A 20,997-nucleotide genomic window follows, 5' to 3' on the forward strand; every position below is an offset into this window, starting at 1 on the left:
GATTTTTATTTTTATCAGATGAAATAACTTCATTTTTTATTTTTATTTATCATGAAATCATTCATTAATCACACCATTAATAAAATTTTAAGATTAAAATTAACAACTTTAATTCTCAATAATTAAATTAAAATAAATCATCAATACAAATGTAGTGTAATTAGTTTCAAAACTATTAGGTTAAAGTATGGAGTATGGACATATTTGCATACCCAAATGTGTGGGCCTAGTAGAAGCCCAACATTCATATGAACTTATTTGATGAATGTATATCTTATCATTTCTTTGTAATAATTTTCCCGTTAGAAAATGGGGAAGGAAGAAAGTCCACAACTTGGAAGGAGAAGTACAAGATCATCTTGTTCACTTCCTTTAACTGTGAACGACCTTGTAAATGGTAATGAATCCTTAAGTTTGGAAGATTTGATTTCAAGTTTCCCCGGCAGACGGAATCAGATTCTTGAACTATTCCGGCTACTGGGTCCGGTGAATTCACAAACATTTCCTATCTTTGTTTATGGAGGCTCTTCAACTGGGAAAACAAGCACAGTCCTTGAATTGTTTCGGCATTGGAGTCGCCCTCTGATATATTCAAGTTGTATAATTTGCCACAGTTCTCGGCTTCTCTTCAAATCAATTATCGACCAGCTTTCGCTTCACAAGAAGGACGCAAGCAATGACTATTCAAGCTTAAAGCGGTGTGAGAAACCATCTGATTTCGTGAATCTTCTACGTGAAGCTTTATTGTCCATCATAAGTAATCTCAAACTGCACACAGAGAAAGAAAGCACGAAACCTAGACGGGTTAGTGGAAGCATTGTCTATTTGGTTATTGATAATCTTGATCTTGTTCGTGAGTGGGATAACAGCTCTACTAAATTGTCATTTTGTTTCGAGCTATATGATATTATCATTGATGTGTTAGAATTTTTAATCAAAAGCTTAGTCTGTTCTTCTATAATTTTAATATTATATGTCGATAAATTGAGATATTTTTAGTTGCGGAAACATACATGAATCTTAAAATGAAGAATGGTACATTAAGTTGTTCTTTGTTATTATTTCGGATCTTTTCTCGGTCTTGGATCTCTCAGTTCTGAATCTGGACCTGGATCGATAATAAATGATGTGGGTGGGGTTAAGGTCTTCCAACCCTCTATCGGTAGCCCTCGAGTATTCTTGAGAGATGAACATACCTCAACCTTTTGTTTGAATCTTAAAATGAAGAACGATTCATTAAACCATTCTTTGTTATTTTTCGGATTTTCTCTCGATCATTGATCTCCCAGTTCTGAATATGAACCTGGATCGGTAATGAATGATATGAGTGGGGTTAGGTCTTTCAACCCTCTATCGATAGCCCTTGAGTGTTCTTGAGAGATGAACAAACCTCTACCTTTTGTCTAATGAGAGAAACATAATAGATATGTTATTTATATGGGGGTTAGGGACCTAACCTTAATATACACATTAAATATTCGGCCCATCAACAAAATAATAAATGATATTTCTGCTTCTACACAAATAAATCCCCATATTTATTTATTTTTTGGGAAATCGATTTATTGTCATTTCATTAAAAACACTCTTAAAGAGGAAAATAAGTTTCAAAAAACAAAGCTAGAAAGACCCTAACTTTGTTGAAAATGTCAACTGAGTTTCAAACAATTGAATTATAGAATAATAAGAATAACAAACAATTGAATTAGAAACAAGTCATCAAACAATAATTATTTGAATCTTTTTTTCCTTGTAATGATTTATAGGGGATATTTCATCTTTAACTGAGCTAATCACCATATTTATTATAGATGTCTAAATAAGTTCATAATCTAGATTAACTTTAATTGGGCTTTAATATTTATATGATAACAACTAATACACAATTACTAAATAATATATGTACCCAAATGTTGGAAATAATTCCAACAATCTCCCACTTGAGTCATAATATATATATATATATATATATATATATATATATATATATATATATATATATATATATATTATAACCTTAAGAGCTCGAAATATTGTTATCATTTCCAAATACATCTATATCAATTTCGTCCATCAATTATATCAACATAGGATTAAAACGATTTTTGTTACATTAGTTCGTAACTAAACTCTCAATAGTCACATATGTCAATACAATCAAATGACAGATTAAAATGAGTGCGTAGTGTGGATTAACATGTAGTGTGATCTTTAACATGTCTAATTCTAACCGGTTCTCCTTTATTCCTTATAGAGATCAATCTAAATAATTTTATAATATTGATTTCTTTAAAAGTGGATCTTTAATTTCTTTAGAAACTGAATCTTTAATGTGAACATAAATTTCAAATTATATCTATACAAGCATCACAATATAAACTTCCACTAAAACTGTTTATCATCTAAATATGCAATATCCATATGAAAAATATGTTCATGAATGACCTCGGATAGCAATTATTTGGAGAACTAATCTGTAATTTTAGAGTGTGTCCAAATATGCTCAATAAATAACAAAACATTCTGAATTCTTTATTTTCCAAATAGTTCAACTTAGTTGAACTCATATTATTCTTAAAGTTAAAGAACTATAGATTATTATCACATAATATTTTTAATGGTCTTTCTATATATTCATAATTTGCAACCCTATTGTTAGATAAAATAGATAGTTAATTAGTAGGTAATTAACTATCTAAAGAACCCAACCAAATCCACCGTTTGTGCAGGAGATGCAGGGATCGGTCATATTCTCAAAATAACTTTATCACTCTAAGTCTTGTCGACCGATATAAAAAAGGCGGCGCAAACCGGGATCCTCTAATCAAACTATCTATTCGGCTATCTTTATAACGGAATCAGTAGAGGATCGGCTCAACAATAAAAAACAACTTTACTGCTCAGCTGTAGGATCGGTAAACCTATCATCTATACCTCGAAAAGAAATCAGCTCCTATTCTTTCTCAATATGACCGGTCGACCAATATTGAAAAGACGGCGCAACCGGTAGTCTGTTCGGTAAAATACTTGGTGCAATCATAAGCTATTATACAAGACATAAAATGACTGGCTAGATGGGTAGTTATTCTAAGTGATCAATATACAAACCTAATCATGAATATCATGAACATAATCTCAAGAAAGAATAACATAAAGAATATTAAAAAAGAGGAATATGATATTCTAAAAGACTTGGATCTCCTAAATAAGTGGACAGTTCCAAAAGTCGAACTTAGATTAATATATCAACTAGGAACATTTGAAAAAATGGGTCTAAAACAAGTAGTAAAAACTACTGAAGAGTCAGTTTCACTAGATAATAGTGATATGATAATAAAATTATTGTCGGATATGGATATAGCATATTATAGACAAACCTATAAATTCCTACATATAGGACTAGTACAAGTCGCATTTAAACCCTTAACCTTAGAAGGATTACCAAAAAGCTTTATGGCAGCTTTAAGAGATGGTAAAAATCTAAATTGGAAACAATCTCTAATATAAATAATACAATCTAGTTTAGCCCGGGACCAGTTTATTTTAACGTTTTCCTAAACTTTCAATTATCTTTATCTGATACTAATATAACTGACTCTCTAACATTAAATATTAAATGAGACAATCTTAATACACACAAATTTTGATAAATCAAATTAAATGGGAAGAAATGTCTTTTCCAGACAACTAAAAAATAGAACAAGTTGTGTATGTGCAACCAAAGGTCCAAAATTATAATAATATATTAGATATTTCTGAAAATGATGAAGGAAGTATCGAAGTAAGATTTTACACAAGTCTAAAATTATATCTATCACAAAGACATAACTCTGTTAGATCATATATCACACCATTAGACTACAAAGTTGAATACCCTTCAAGGGCATCCACCTCTTAAATAAGAGAAACAACGTTCTTGAAAGATTCAACTCCAATTACAGGAAAACTATATATTAATAGACAAAATATTGTTAGGGAAAATAACACACAAACCCTAAACAGAATATAACTGACAATGTCGGAAATGGACTTTCTATCTAATTGAATAGTACACCAATAATAAATTTCGGTACTAATTCTCCAGCCAGAAAAAAATATTTCTAATGAATTCAAAGATCCGGGTTATACCAAATTCAGAAAATGGTTCTTTGAAAGTTTTCATATTTCAGAAATACAACAATTTGAGAAAGAATTTTATGAATTCTGCAAAGAAAAAAATGTTTTAATTCCCTTCACCTTATGGTTCATAAGAATTTATGTAAAAAATTATATAGCTGTTATTGAAAGAAATTATAGGTTAGAAATAGGAAAAAACATATTTAGGTACATATCCGCCTCAACAAACTTTTCATATTGAAAAAGGAGGGAAAATAAAAAAAAAAAATTACACCATACAGAATATTAATTGAAAATGATACACTCCCAGTAACTTATAAACATATTAATAATATGTTTGAACAACAAAATTACACAAATTTATTCCTAAATATTTTAGGAGAACAATTACAATCTATCAAAAATAAGATTGAAAATTTAATCAAATCAATAAATGAAATTAAACTAGGAGCGTTAAATAACCCCAAAAGAAAAAGAAGCTTCCCCAAGCTTCCAACCTCCTCCAATAATATCTGATTTCAAACTAAGGTCAAGGCAAGAATTCAAAAAAATTATTGAAGAAAAATTTAGCAAACTAAGCATCAAAACTCTAGACAAAGAATTACAATTTGACTTGTGTGAAAAATCAGATAAAAAATAAATCTTCAAAAACCAGATTAATAAAATTAATAAATGGGCTGATAGACCCTTACAAAGTAAGCTTTACTATAACAGACCAACACCGATGGATGTTTTACATGAAGAATACACAGATACAATTGATATCAGTTATTCAGGTAACAAGATATATGAGTGAAAAACGGAGGCTATTTCAAGGGGGGAAACGGGGTAAGGCAAGGGGACCCCCTCTCTTCTTACCTTTTCGTAGCTATCACGGCGATCTTTGAGAGCATCTTCGTGATGTTCCGAAAGAATCGTCCATACATCTTTCAACCATTCTATGAGGTAGAGGAGGTAACTCATTTATGCTTTGCTGACAATTTGTTCATTCTAGCGCACGCAGACATTGATTCCATTAAAACTATTAGGGTTGCACTAACGTTTTTTCTTAGGTTAGAGGTTTAACTATTAATGAAAGCAAAAATGTGTCATTTTATGGAGGTGTGAAGGACGAAACAAAGCAGAACATTTTCAACATCATGGGCATCAAAGAAGGCAGCTTTCCCGTAAGGTACTTAGGAATTCCGTTAACCGCAAAGTAGATCGAGATCTCACAGTACAAGTCGTTGATTGAAAAGGTAAAAAATACGATATATGGCTGGGCAGCAAAAAAACTTTCTTATGTAGGGAGGATCGAACTTATCAAAACCGTGGTCATGGGAATAGTTGGCTACTAGGCGCAACAGATAGTCATTTCGAAGAAGGTAATGAAGGAGCTCGACACGCTGATGAGAAACTTTATCTAGGGCAGTAGCGGAAGAGGAGGAAAGAAAGTCATATGAACCGCTCTCTGCAAACCAAAAGACGAGGGAGGCATCGGCTTGAAGAACTCTATCGAGTGGAACAAAGCTCTCACCTTCAAGCATCTGTGGGCTTTGGAGTGCAATCAGGAGTCACTATGGATCAAATGGGTGCATACAAGGTTTATGAAATACGAAACCAACATTAAGACCTGAAAAATTCATGAAGGTATGAGTTAGTCTCTGAAAAAGATTCTTAAACTAAGAAACGATATTGCAGATCTTTATGACATCCGGCTAGGAGAATGGAAATGCACTCTATTCTAGAACCACCTCTGGTTTGAAAAGCAGTCTATCATCCACAAGGAGGAGTTTCAAAATACTCGTATCATAAGGGACTAAGCAAAAGCGAAAATCAGAGACATTAAAGACGGGAATTGGGACTCACTCTTGAGAAGAAATCCAGAAGGACAAATGATACTTGATCATATAAGTAACATACAACTACACGACAGACCGAATATTCATGAATGGAAAGCTGAGGAAAATGGGAAACTGGCATCGAAGAAAATATGGGAGATAACCCGGGAAAAAGCGCAGAAAGTAGAATGGGCTCCTCTGGTTAAAGAAGATTATCCCTCGATACCAGTTCATCATATGGCTCGCCTTCTGGGAAAGACTCAACACTCGTGATCGTATCAGCAAATATATGAGCATCCTGGACGCGAGCTGTCTTCTAAGTAGAGGAAATGAAGAAACTATAGATCACCTATTCGGGAGATGTTGTATTGCTTCGGAGCTTTGGGACAGATTCTATAAAAGCTTGGAGCTGATCAGTTGCCTGAGCGAATGGAATAAAATCAAAGAAGCGACACTACTCAAAGCCAAGGGAAATAGATTTGCAACAAGTGTGTTCAAGTGCGGCTTTGGAGTAGTGGTGTATAACATTTGGCAAGAATAGAATGCAAGGATATATGGAAGAACCCGCAAGAGCATTGAAGAGTTATGGAAAGATATTGTATCGGATTGCAGCGTCCTCGCGGGAACGTGGATAAGAATTCCAAGCACGGAGCAAACTGGAATATCTGTAAGAACTGGAATTTGCCGTTTTTTGAACTTAATAGAATTGAAAGCATTGTAATTAGATAATTCATTTACGTTTTTAGCTTTTATTCAGAATGTTACGACTTCAAAATCATTATAGGCCTGTCTAGAATGATCTCTTAAACTTGTGGGTTTTTTTCCCGTTTTTGGGAATTTTTAATGAAATGACGCTAAGTCGTTTTTCCTAAAAAAAAGATATATGAGTGGAATATAATGGATATTAATACAAACAAATTTATAATATAGTACATATAATATTAATGTACTCAACAGTTTGTAAAAATAGTAAAAATTCTGATAAAACAATAGCTACAATAATTGTTACTGGGTTTACTGATCAATTAAAGGGTTGGTGGGAAAATTATTTTTCCCAAGAAGATAGAGATTCAAACATTAACACTGTAAAATAGGAAAATAATAGTTTTACTAAACATGCAGTTTATACACTAGTAGTTAATACTTATGAACACTTCACAGGAAGGTTCAGTGATAATAGTGATACCACTAGAATATTATTTACAAAATCTAAGGTGTAAAACACTTTCAGATTTTAGACGGTACAAAGATACCTTTATAAGTAGAGTTATGGAATTCCTAGAATGTACTAATGTACACTGGAAATCAAAATTTATTGACGGCCTCCTAAGCCAGTTTGCTGAAAGAGTTAGAAGAAATCTCAAAAAGAGTCATACAATGATACCGTATAAAAACTAAACATACGATGCATTAATAGATACATGTATCCATGAAGGGTTAGTCTTATGTAATGAAATTAAGTTAAACCAACAAATTAAAAAGCAAAGTCTAAGCGAAAGACAGTAATTAGGTCATTCTGCCAACAATTTAATATAGATAACCCTACATCTAGCAAAGATAGAAGGGTAAACTACAATAAATTTCATAAATATAGAATACCCTCCTAGAAACATTTAGAGATGGAAAATGAAAGAATGGAGGATAAATCTAGAATAAAGTCAAAAAATTCAAAAGTAATAGGAAGTGCCACAATTGTGGAAAAATTTGAACACACATCAAAATACTGTTGGGCAAAGAAAAAAATTAATAATCTTGAAATCCCAGAAGACACAAAAACATTAATAATCTAATCTCTTTAAAACTCATAAACTGAAGAATTTGACTCATATAACAAGTAGTAATTATGAACTAGATGTTCTAAATAATGAAAACATTTCTGAATTAAGCTCAAAAGACTCCGAATGTGAGCCATGTCGATCAGGATTAAAATGTCCTAAGAAAGAAGTTAATAACCTAGATCAAAATCAAAATATTGAAAAATTATAATTATATAGAATCATGTCCCAATTCTTATATATGAAAGTTAATGATTTAACCTCTAATCATGTTTTTGAATTACTAAAAGCCATTAAGGACTCAAAAATAAGAATGTAGATCATAGATCAGTTCAATACTGAAGAAGGAGCTTCGTCCTCTAGAGGAGAAGAAACCGAATATAAGAATTTAAATTATAATAAATATTATAATATGAGTGAAGTAATGAACCAACTTAGGAACAAATTTCAGAACAAAGAAGAAAATATATCTCTCCAAAATATTTACAAAGAAATCAATAATCTGAAAGAAGAAATTAAGATAATATCATACAAGAATCAAGAATAACTAAACTTGAGAATAAACCTCAAGAAAACAATCAATCTTATGACTAAAGAAAAGAGAAAATATAAATTGAAGAAAAAATATCTTCTCAAAAAATTTCTTATCCACAAAAGAAATGGTTAAATCCCAAAAATGGCACATAAAAATATCTCTTCTAATAGATAATCATTATACAAGATCGTTTACGACTCTTGTTGATAGTGGAGGAGATTTAAATGTTATTCAAGAAGGATTAATTCCTACTAGATATTTTATAAAACGAGTCATACCCTGTGGCATGCAGGTGGAGATAAACTCCAAATCCAATATAAGCTTTCAAAAGCCTACATATGTACTGATAATAAGTGCATTGCCCAAAGTTTTGTACTTGCTAAAGATATTTCGAACCAGGTCATACTTGGTACCCCATTTTAAACATTATTTACCCAATTAAGATGATCGATAGTTGAGGTATTACAGGAACTTTTCAGAAAAATGATATTTTTTTAGAATTCATTGTTGAATGATTTACTAAAATGTTACATAGTATATATGATAATATCAAAGAAAAATAAGATCAAATAAATTTTCTAAAACAAGAAATAAGTCTAGTAACAATTGATGAAAAATTAGGGAATCTCATATTACAAGAAAAAATTGCTTTACTAAGAGGCCGATGCAGAACACCAGAGATTATATCTCAATATGAGAAACAGAAGCTCATAGAAATGGATCTCTCTCGAGATCTTGAGAGCCAAAAAGAGCATCCCACATACGCCAAAATACTTGAAGATGATGAAACAGAATCCAGTAATATTGGATTTATGAGAAATGAATATAGAGAAATTATATTTTTCCTAGAAGAAAAATATCTCAGATAGAAAAATGAGCCATGGATAATAATGCAGAGGTATTTGAATAATACATCCACAACTCAAGGACTTATAAGTCCCGAATGTTTTACGAATAAATACTTATTCAAAGTGGATCATGTGAAATATCACATTTCTCTAGCGCAAATAAAGAAATTTATAATTTCAGTAAAATGATAATAAAAAAGGCAATATCCTTAGAAGACTGAGAAATATTCCCAATGAAAGAAAGAGAATTATCGTTTAATAAAACAACAACAATTAAATTCAATTATTGGGATTACTTTGATTCCTTCACTAAGGCACTTAATTACGAGAATAATAAATTTAAACATTCATCGTTCATCAAGGTAAGTGCGAATATTTATAGAGGAGAGACATTCCTCACTGGTTTATAAACTGGTTTTATTGTTTTGGTCCTAGTTCAAAAATTTTATCAGAAGAAATTAAAGTCTTCTTTGATAAATGGAGCGATATCTCTCCCTAGCATCTGAAGAAACAAGAAGCAAATTTATATATTGAAGGAATAGCTTCATGCTTCTTCTTCACAAAATTCTCCATTCCATGGATTTGAAAATGTGTACCCAAATTTGGTTATACCAAAACAGGAATTCCCTGTTTATTCAGATCATCTCATTATAAATTTTGGGATAAGATGATGAGGATAGACCCGGATACGAATGAGCGATTAAAGAAGGAAACAATGGACCTATTGCACCAACAAATAAGCTTATATGAGGAAAGACGACAAGTACCTGAAGCTCCGTCCCCATTTAATTATATCTCCAAAAAATTCAGAATGAGGTCAGAAAACTTGACAAATAGCAAATGATATTTGCATATATTGAAGAAATAAAAAAAGAATTTATGTCTAAATTCGAAGATGATAATAAATCAAACAAATCAGATACAACCATGGCATTTGATTATCTACAAGATGCTCAAAGTGATGTTAGAATTGAAGATATTTTCGAAACAATCAAAGATACATTGGTTGAAAAAATATCCAAGAAGAAAGTTGGATCATCATCCTTCAACCAGATAAAAATTTAAATAAGAAACAAGATCGTCAATAAGAGGAAGACAAGATCCGGAATAAGCGTAAGACAAGATCCGGATTGTGCGGAAAAGCTTATCCCGGGAATCCCGGGGGTCACTGTTCAATTTTAACTTTTGTAAAATATTTTCCTTTAAATAGCTGTTCATTTTCATTTAGAGGCGAAAACGACCCTCTAGTCTCTATTGTACTCTCTCTCTATCACTCTCTCTCACTCTCTTGTAAAATAATTCAAGTTTGATCAATAAAAGTGTGAACTACGTTTTGTTTGTCCAATTCAGTCTTCAGTTTCGGGTACGTTTTTATTCTTTCTATTTATTTATTTTATGTTTTCATGTTTAGCCTATTAGACTAATCCCATTATGTTTTGATCATGTCGGCTAACTACTTTACCTAAAAAAAGTAATTAATAAATAATTATAGTCTATCTTAGAATTTTAAATGGACACAAAGGTTGGATATTAAGTGCAAGCCCCTTCTATAAAATGGTACTTTAATTTTGTGTTCCTGATAAGTCATGTTTGGCCACTTTTATGGCGTTTTGGACAATGTGAAACTTTAAATTAAAGTTAAGTTTTATAATTGGTTAATAGACATTTCTATATGTTGTAAAATTCATTGTCCCTCTTCAAATTCTATTTGTGAACTATAATATGATCGAATGTTAAAACTTTGTTGTCAATACCAGTATTCGTGTAACCACCTTTGGTGAATTGATCAGCTGGAAAAGCGTTATCGTCTATATATATTATATAAAGATCCTAAATAAATAAATAAATATATATATATATATATATATATATATATATATATATATATATATATATATATATATATATATATATATATATAATTGCTACAATCATTATTTCACCTTATCTTTATTCTTTAATTACATATATTCATATCATAAATTTCTTAGTTAATTCTGAATAATAGGTACGTTATACACATAAATATATATAAAATTAATTTTTTTTCTTAAGATAACTTCATATAATTTATTTTTTTATAAATAAATGTATTTTTATTTATTTTTATTTGTTTTATATATATATATATATGTGAGTTTTTATTTATTTCCTTAATCTTTAAATATTTATTACTTTAAAACAAATAATTATTTTCTTTAATCTTAATTGTATTGATATAACAATAAATTATTATAAAGAGAAAAATATTATACAAAATTTGAATTTCTTAATTAATTATAATAATAATTAACTTTTTTTTCTAAAAAAATAAATTCCTTCATTCATGATTTCACCTCCTTATAAATCTGATAGAAACTAAATGATGAATTATTAAATTTATAAATAATTCTTAATATATATAATCGAAATATATGTAATATATTAATTAATATCTTATTTATATATAACCGAAATAAAATATAGATAATAGGTTAATTTTTTCTCACTTTTAGTATGGTGTGTTATATATTATTTACATAAATAAAATAATAGATTCACTTATTTCTCATCCCTTATTAATTAATTTGACCGAATCTTTAAAAATAAATGTTTCAAGTTTCTCTACTTAGATGTGTATTTATTATATTATTTAGAGAATTTAATCAAACTAGAAAATTCCGTGTGATTCAAACGGATAAAAATATAAATAAAATAAATTTAATAAAAAATAATAATAATATGTATTTCATATTTAAAATTTTTAATAAATCACGAATAATATATTAAAATAAAAAATAAAACGTTTTTATTCCAAATTTTATTCACTTCGGTAAAACAACATATCTTTTGTATATCTCATCACATATTTTTTCCGAATGTTTCACTTTTGTCAATCAAATATTTGATTCATATTTTTTAATATTTAACATCGTGACCTCACACTTTGATCAATCAAATATTTGTTCACATTTTTTAACTACTTTCAATTGATATCGGCCTATTATCCTTCGGCAAATCACATCCCAATCACATTTGATTAAAGGGTTGTACTTAGTTTTGTTAGGTTGCAAGTTTGAAACATACATATAACATTTTTAATTTTATTTTTAACCGTTTTAAGTTTATGGACGGGTCAACCCACAATTCGACCCAAGTTTCCATTTACTCTCACAAATATATCTAAATTAACCAAATCTCTCGACCCGACAATCCGGACACTTTAAAAATAAGCATCATTATATATATATATATATATATATATATATATATATATATATATATATATATATATATATATATATATATATATATATATATATATTAGTTAGTTAAAAAGTTGAACTTATATTTTTAAAATGTCCTGCGTTCATCAAATTTGGTGTTGAATTTAAAATACAAAGTGTTATTAGCTTAGTTAGTTAAATGGTTGTACTTGTTTTGTTAGGTTGCAAGTTTGAAACATACATATAGAATTTTTAATTTTATTTTTAACCGTTTAAAGTTTATGGGCGGGTCAACCCACAATCCGACCCAAGTATCCATTTACTCTCACAAATATATCCAAATTAACCACAGCTCTCAACCCAAGAATCCGGACACTTTAAAAATTAAGCATCATTATATATATAGATTCTTTACACAACCTGTTCATATTCTTGATGTGTTTTGTTCCTTAGTTTTCAATGAAAATTTTCTTATTTAATTATTTTACATTTTTTCGAGATTTTATAAATTACTTTTTAATTATATAATTAAAATTTTATCATAGGTTTCTTTTGAATTATATTAAGAACCATATATATTACAAAATGCCTATCATTTCTAATTCAGTAATCCATTATATCATTATCCATTCTAGTCGAATTAGATAAAGAACATGTAAATAATATTTATTCTTATTCTTAAAAATCTTATAAACCTATCTCAATAGATAGACATAGAGAGGACTCTAATATCACTTGTTAAATTCTTTAATCTAAATCTTTATTCTATAGCTCTATAATCTTAATATTATATGTTGATAAATTGAGATAATCTTTAGTTGCAGAAACATACTTGAATCTTAAAATGAAGAATGGTTCATTAAGTCTTTTTTTCTTTATTTTCCAGTCTTCTCTCGATCATGAATCTCCTAGTTCTCTTCTCTCGATCATGAATCTCCTAGTTCTGAATCTAGACCTAGATCGGTAATGAATGATGTGGGTGGGGTTTAGGTCTTCCAACTCTCTATCGATAGATCTTGAGTGTTTTTTAGAGATAAACAGACATCTACCTCTTTTATTTGAATCTTAAAATGAAGAACGATTTATTAATTCGTTCTTCGTTATTTTTCGGATCTTCTTTCGATCTTTGATCTCCTAGTTCTGAATCGGAACCAAATCGGTAATGAATGATGTGAGTGGGATTTAAGTCTTCCAACCCTCTATCGATAACCCTTGAGTGATCTTGAGAAATGAACATACATCTACCTTTCAGGATAAAATACTTTATAAAAAGAAAAAAGTGTTTTCAAAGAAATTTGTGGACGCTTTCTCAACTAGACCTAGATCCAAACCAGCAAGTATTTTCAAAATGTGCCAACACTTATTAATTTTGAGAGGATAAAGTTTGTTTATGCCTTACTATAGTACTACTAAGTTAACCAATTCATGGCTTAATTTGAATAGAAACTATAAATTATAATAATTAGTTATCTAATTTTCTTTTATTTAGGCTAAATTGACGAAGTTAAGAAATATAATTTTCTCTCAAATTCTATATCCTTAATTTATGGCCTTATTCTCCTTCTTCCTATATTTGTCAAATTTGTATAAATAGGACTTGTAGATGTTATAATAAATATATAAAATTCATTCTAAACATTCTTAATACACGATCATCTTCTGCCATTCCTTTTTTTCGTTCAACATAGGGCGCCGCTCCTTTTTCTTTTTGTCTCTCATGGCCACCGACAATTCTTCCTCTATTAGAAACCCTCACGAGCCATCAAAACCCACTTGCATCACCCTTAATAGTGTCACCAAGATTCTTCCCTCCAATTACCTCACCTATAAACTTTCAAAGGTACCCGATCCATCACCGCCTACATCCATTCTCTGAAAAAAATTGCAGCTCACCGCCTACCCCCATTCATAGGATTAAAGCCTCAATCATAAACATCAAACATGTAGTTTAATGTTTTTGACCTTTGAAAAAGAGATCAACCTATGTTTGATTTAGGACCGAGGAAATCGATCCTTTCCCTATACCGGACCAAGAAAAACTAGCAAGGACAGAGAAGCCTTCCGCACCCTGACCGAGGAATCTCGCACCCGATTGAGAATTCCTATCCATGACCGAGGAGTCTTTTGCACCTCGACCAAGGAATTTTGCACACGACCGAGGATTCCTAGCCTAGTATTGACAGTCTCCCGCACCTGACTGAGAGCCTCAAGCATCCGATAGAGAGCCTCCAGCATCCGACTGAAAGTCTCCCGCACCAGATCGGGAGCCTCCAACATCCGAGCGATAGTCTCTCGCACCCGACCGAGAGTTTTCCGCTCCTGACCAAGATCCTTTCACACCTTGACCGAGGGATCTCGGCCTAGGATCGGTGGAAACAGCACCAGGACCGAAGAGACCGGTCATAGGGCCTATTTGGTTTAAATATTATAATTTCAAAATTAAAATTTTTAAATTTGGAATCCTAACCATTTTCGATATTCTAGGGAAAATGGGAAATAAATTCAAAATATTTTTAGAATATTTTCATAAAACATATTTTAATAAGAGCCTATTTGAGATTTATTTTTAAATTTTAATGCCTTAAACTGATATTGTTCAGGTACTTTCCTCATTAATCATCGACATCAATCTTAGATACCAACATTTAAATATTGTTATACAATTTTGAATGCTAGAAAAATATGTACATGTCTAGGATCTGAAGAATAACTGATTAAATAAAACTTAATAAAGTTAAATTTTTAAAAGACAAGACTTTATAAAGTAAAGAACGTTTCGTAACGGTACGGAGAATATAATATGAAATTCATTTTCCGAGTATCACCAAACACCGAACCTAAAAGTTATTTTAGTCAAAAATAATTTTGTAGACGTATAATTTTATTAATTTTAAGAATCAGTGACTCTTATCAAATAAATAATCTTTTAAAATTAATATAGATGTCTTTAATCAAATTTTAATTTGTTTATTTTAAATTTAGAAGATTATTTGAAATTTGATTCAAATAAATTATTGTTGTAATTAATTTTAAAATATCATGATATATTTCTATAAATCTTTTAAAATAATATTTTATTAAAAAAAAGGATTTCTGTCACAGAGGTTGGAATTTCTCGAACCTCGAACTTTTCCGGAAAAAAAAATTCGAGGTTTAAGTTTTGAAAAAATAAATAGAGAAAGATGATGATAACAATTAATATTTATATGTTATGAATTTTTTATATATAATGTTTTACTTAAATTTTTTATTCAACGATGAATGTGCAAATAATAAGATTTTAGAAGAAGAAAAAATGTGCCATTTAAAAATGTTCCTAACAAAATTTTAAATATTGTTAATTTGTTGAATTTGAGATGCATGTTTTAGTGTATCATAATTTCAATAAAAAAAAGTTTTAAAAATATTTTAACAAATTCATTTAAAGATATTATTAGTTGGTATATATGGTTGGAGAATATAATAAAATTTACATTTAGTGTCACAAAAACTAAAATACAGGATAAAAGCATCTATATGTCTTTAAAAAAAGGAAGAAGACATGTTATATATTTAATCAATTAATATGTTGATCAACGTATATGTTATCTTTTAGGTAAGTTATATGTACCATTTAAACATTTGTTACAAATTGTTTCATTATTATATTGAACAAAATAATTATCTATTTATTACTACTATTAGGCTACATAGGAGATACTTTAACATTATAAACATAATAAAAGATTAATTCATAAATATAAAATTTATAATTAATTAATAATACCAAAATTAGTAAACCCTCTATTTATATAATAACTTTGTTTGAAATAATAATGAAAATTAATACAAACACTAAGGCTTGCCCATGTGATTCTAACCAAAATTGTTTTGATAAAAATAAATATTCTTCAACTTTTAAATCAAAATATTAATTTTATTTAATTATGTTTTAGTTTTATATTGTATTAAGGATTTTAATAATATTATTTTAATTGCTTCTAATTGTATTTATAAAATTTACTATAATTTTATCATTCTTGGGTTAATGAACTGTAATAATAGCATATACGGTAGACAAGTTTAGATATGCTTATCTAAGATTAATGATTACTTTTAAAATAAAAATGTGTTATTTTATTCAAACATCAAATATTTTATAATTAAACTAATTAGAATATCTCAAATATTAAAAGTTGAGTCTAAGAGATCAAATATTAAGAATTTGATTATTACTAAAAATGTCTTAAACTAAAGTGTATTATGAAATAATATGCGAAAGATAAATTATAAAGTTTGTGGAATGTTTTGTGTGTTTTAGTTGTTTCAATTTTGTACGAGTATTTGTAATTGAGATAATTTTATAGAATTTATTTATGTCTTCTTTATCTCTGTTTTATAATTATAATCGTGTAATATATATATATTATCTTAACTAGTTAAGAGTTGTCAAGTTGCGCGAACTTCTCATCTAGTTCAATGTATGTAAAATAACAAATTGGGAAAAGGTAAAAATTAGAAGCATGAATTTATTGTCAAGATATGTAGTTAATGAATATATTTTTGTTAAATAAGTGATTAAATAGAAAAAAAAATTGTATATCTTTAAAATGGCCTACACTTATTTGCAAGAGGCAATCAAATTATATAGACCAGTTGTTGCCTTAATGATGAAATTTTAGACAATAATTAAATACTCTGTCTCTGGTCACGTTTTAGATTTTGAGAAAATCATGTCTGTTTTAGTTAATAAATTTTTTGTTCAACAAAAAACAAATATATAGTTGGGAAATCAAATTTGAACTTGTTTGATGTGGCCAATGGCCATGTGTTATTTGAGAATAATTTATTGTTTATATAATTATTATCTTTAACTAAACTAGGAGGATTTTCCTGAGATACACAGATTTAAATGATAAATGAATTTCAAATTAATACACGATTCAATTCTAAATATGTCTTTTGAATTTTGTATTCAATAGTGAACACTAAATTCATAAAGTTGATAAATAAATTCTGAATAGAAAATTTAACATAATATAATTAAGCATCTTTTATTTGAGATGCAACATAAAATAAAAATAAAAAACAACAACTATAAATTAATTTATTGAGTCAGATCTTATTAATATTTTAATTGTACGTAAATTCAAAATTCATAAGGTGAATATTTCCATAAAAATCAAAATATTGACTACATACATTAATTTATTGAGTCAAATTAATCTTATTAATATTTTTAATGTAAATTCAAAATTTTGATTAATTAATATTTTTATTGAGGTAATATTGTTATGAGATATAATTAATATTTATTCATTTTAAAATGAAAAGATGGACTAGTTTATAATTTATTCATAATTAAGGATAATAATGATTTTATTAAAGGAAAAGATAATTATTTATTTGTCTAAAGGAATTATATATTGTCAGGATTAGGAACATGATCATATCTAATTAAAACGTGTTTATTAAAAAATAAATTATGTAATAATTCTTTAAAGAAGAAAATTAAAAAAATAGAAAATTGCATAATTTTTTTTCAAGATATCAAGTTAATTAGTAATATATTTGTTCACTATAAAAATAAATAGATGAGAAATATATTTTTTTTTTTTTTTTTTTTTTTTTTGTACGATTTCGATTTCTATCTCTCTACGATTTGTCGGAAACAAGTTCCAGTGAAGTCAAAGTTTACCTATTTTAGTCGGAAAATTCATATTTCCTGATTCATCGCAACAAACAAATTCTCCTCATTACTTTTTCTTCAAGATTTCGGGGTGACAATGGTTCGTATTTTAAAAAAATTAGACGTAAGTTCTGTTCCACTATTCCGGACGATGGATCTCTATCTGGATTTGAAGAGACTCACAATGCTTCTGGAGAAATTCACTGGACATTTAGATATGCCTAGTGAAAGAAAGGAACCAAATCCAATGCCCCTCATCCTTTTGTTCTTCGGATAAATTTTGAATGAGGTTGTGAAGGCCCATTGGAGAGGTTCGAGTCTTAAATTTTGGAGTTTTAGAAACCTTTCTTTCCTTAAGAGGTTTCTCATTAAATTCTTTATTAGTTGTTGTTGCGAGTATGTCCAAGGGTGTCAACTTTTTAATGCTTTGGGCTTTCTTTTCTTTGGTTCAACTCTACAAATATTATGAGTATAGCATAAATAAAAGAATCGATCAACTACAATATTAAAATAGAAAGCAAAAAAATATGTACATTATCTAACTTTAAATGAGTTACCTCCTATTTTTATCTTCCATTTCCGTCGTCGATTCATTATATGGAACGATTTGTATCTTTAAATCCTGATTATGAAATGAGAGATAAACAAATATCTTCAAAAAAATAAGAAATTATACGAAAACCTAGAAAAACGCAAATGAAGAACCTTTTTTTACCATTTCACTACACAAGACCACCACTACATCAGAAAATTTTTCAGAAATGTTTGATATCGGGTCAAAGGAAGAGCTACCGGAAGAGAAGCTACTTGAAACGCGACCAAATGGAGATAGTCTGGAAGAGAAAATGAGGGTTTACGATTTGAATAAAGCGAACGAAGTAAAGTAAAGAAAATGAACAGTTTGGGTATATATAGAGAGAGCGCCTGACAGACAATGTAAAGCTTGATTAGTTTATAAAAAAAATTGAATAAAAGTGAAGTAGGCTTCACTAGGTAGCGCTTGTTTCACTTCTGTTATTAGCACATTCACTTCTATTAGTAGCGCATATATTTAAATAATATATTTTCAAATTTATTTGCATATGAAATAGGTTTACATGAAGGTATAAATATTTTTACATGAAGGTAAATGGTTTTACATATGTATAAATAGAAGCAGATGAAGCTTCACTAGGTAGCACTTGTTTCACTCCTATTAGTAGCGCTATAAATAAAAGTGAATCAAGCTTCACTAGGTAGCGCTTGTTTCACTCCTATTAGTAGCGCTATAAATAAAAGTGAATCAAGCTTCATTAGGTAGCGTTTGTTTCACTCCTATTAGCGTTGTAAATACTTAGTGAAGCAAGTTTCACTATCTAGCATTGTTTCATCTTTTTTATTCTCTAATAGGGTTTACACGAAGGCATAAATGTTTTTACATGATCGTATAAATTTTTTTATATGCATGTATTAGTAGTTTTACATGATTATTACAGGCACTGGAATCTCAGGTTGATTTCATTAAGTGGTAGGCGTGCCCTGACTCTCTCACACTCAAAACCACCTACTCGAGATTCTAATATGCTAATACTTGACATTGTGATATTATCCTAGTAAGAGATGATTAGAAAATACCTCTTGTAATAAAAAAGGAATCTTAATTTACAACAACCCCATCGAGGTAGCATAACTGAAAGAAAAAGGAAGCACGTTAGTGAATATTTCAAATCTATCAAACATAAACAATAGAGTACTTATATGATAATAGAAGATTTACCAATAAAAGGTTAGAGTTCCATCAAAAAATGAATCTTGATTTTTTTTATTTTCATGCACTTTCAACCAATCCATTTATTGTGAATTTTCACTAGTTAAGCTTCTTTATGTTCTCAACATCCATTAAGGATTTGAGAATTTTGAACCTACATGAATATAATACATGTGTAAGTATTCACAAATACAAATATATATATATATAATAGATTTCTAAAAAAATGTTTACATGCATCGTGAATTTTGAACTGTGGATAAAAAACTTGAGAAAACATAGACAACAAAGTCAATTTTGACATTGTTGACTGCACTTCTATTATTTAATATCCTCAATATCATAAAATTTTGTTTCAGGACCTCAAATTGATTCATTTATGCCCCCATCTTACCCTCCAAGCCCTTAAGAATACATAAAATCTAAGGTCATGTGTGTATGTCCCAATGGACTCAACTACGTGCATTGGCCTTCTAGGGAGGTTGAGCACAAATTGTACAAGGTCTTCATCATTAAAGATCTCATCACCGTTGGCCAATATTATAGAACTCTTTTCGACATCGAAAATGGTCACTACATGTTTGGATAAATGAATAGGGCAAATGGAGACGCCCAATGTAAGAAGAGAACCAAGTTCGATCTCCTTCACATCTTCCTTATGATCTTCAGTAAGTCTTCGAATCATGTTAAAAAGGCCATTCATGGAGATTCTGGTTTTAAAAAATACCTTCTTTCTTGTGCTTTTAGGGGAATTTTGTATTTCTTTGTAGACAAGTGTGGCTGTAGTTGTAGTTGTAGTTGTAGTTGTAGTTGTAGTTGTAGTTGTAGTTGTAGTAGCGAGAAGAGACAATGATTCAACAATTTTTGATGACTTCATTTTTCTCTTACTCTTGCTTTCATATTTCTTCGGTATTACCCTACAAAACAAAAAAATTTTAGTAAAAGAAGAAAAGATAGTCATTTACAAATGAAATGAAATACATTAAAATACACTAATGAAAATACTAGAAACGCATTATAAAATACATTGCCTCTCTGATTTATTGTCGGCGATGTTGTTGGATACATGGACGCTTTCGTCGATGGGTTGGATACAGGGACGATTTCTTTGTTATTAGATACCGCCAAGATGGTTTATTGGTTGTTAGACACCTCCAAGAGGATTTCTTGGTTGTTGGATACTGCCACGAGCATCTCATTGTTGTTGATTTGTGTCATTTTTGTAATAAATATTCGTAGAGGAGAAGAATAGTCCAAGGGTTTGAAAGTTGAAAGATGATCG

This window comes from Impatiens glandulifera, chromosome 1 (assembly GCF_907164915.1).
Source record: "Impatiens glandulifera chromosome 1, dImpGla2.1, whole genome shotgun sequence".
Classification (NCBI taxonomy): Eukaryota; Viridiplantae; Streptophyta; class Magnoliopsida; order Ericales; family Balsaminaceae; genus Impatiens; species Impatiens glandulifera.